Genomic DNA, 841 nt, shown 5'->3' with positions numbered 1-841 from the left:
TAATCCTGTACTACCTCAAGTCATCAATTGTGTTCGCTTACAAAATCTTTCCCGCTTTCAAGCGAGAAATGATCTCTTTTCTTTCGGGGTTGTGTAGATTTACTCGGTCAAGGCCTCATGAAAGCGATTCTAGTCCCCGGGAGGGGAAAAGTCTTTCGGCTGGAAGATGGATGTGGGCTTTCTTTAAGGACTGAATTTTCATTTTTTTCTTTTTTTCTTTCTTCCAGCCGAAGTGTGGAATTTTATAAGAAAGAGAGTTCTGTAAAGACGTCGCCTCTGGGACCTGCACACACCACTCTTATAAAGTATGACTCACAGAAAAGATGCAAGCACACACACACGCACACACACACACATACACACACACACAAAAACAAAAAGCTGTCAGGCAGCTTTGATCATCATAGTTTGTTCAGCCAATAGCATCTCTGTGGAACCATTAAAAACATATCAATTTTGACTGATCATCCGATGAGATTGAGGCGATCCCTGCTTTCCAGCATCTCTGGATGTTTTTCCTCTCATCTCATCCTAATTTCAAAATCCGAGCCACTTAAAATAGTGCTCTTTCTCCATCATTCCAGGACGTCTTTTTTTTTTTTCATTGCATATTAAAAAAAAGTGTATCCTTGCATTTTTGAAAACCTTTTTAAAGCACAATATAAGGAGAAGTGAGGGATTTTTTTCAGCCTGTAATCCACATGCCTGCGTCGGGATCAGCATTGAGACGCTCTGAAGGGAGCTCGGAGGAATGTGGTGCATTTCCTCCTTTCGTGCGCTCGGCTCGTTCGCTTGCTGCCAAGCTGTTGAACCATATCCCATACCGACTCCACATGACGCC

The sequence above is a fragment of the Silurus aristotelis genome (assembly GCF_946808225.1).
Source record: "Silurus aristotelis genome assembly, chromosome: 15".
Classification (NCBI taxonomy): Eukaryota; Metazoa; Chordata; class Actinopteri; order Siluriformes; family Siluridae; genus Silurus; species Silurus aristotelis.
The sequence above is the reverse complement of the archived record's forward strand: the minus strand, read 5'-3'. Positions refer to the sequence as shown.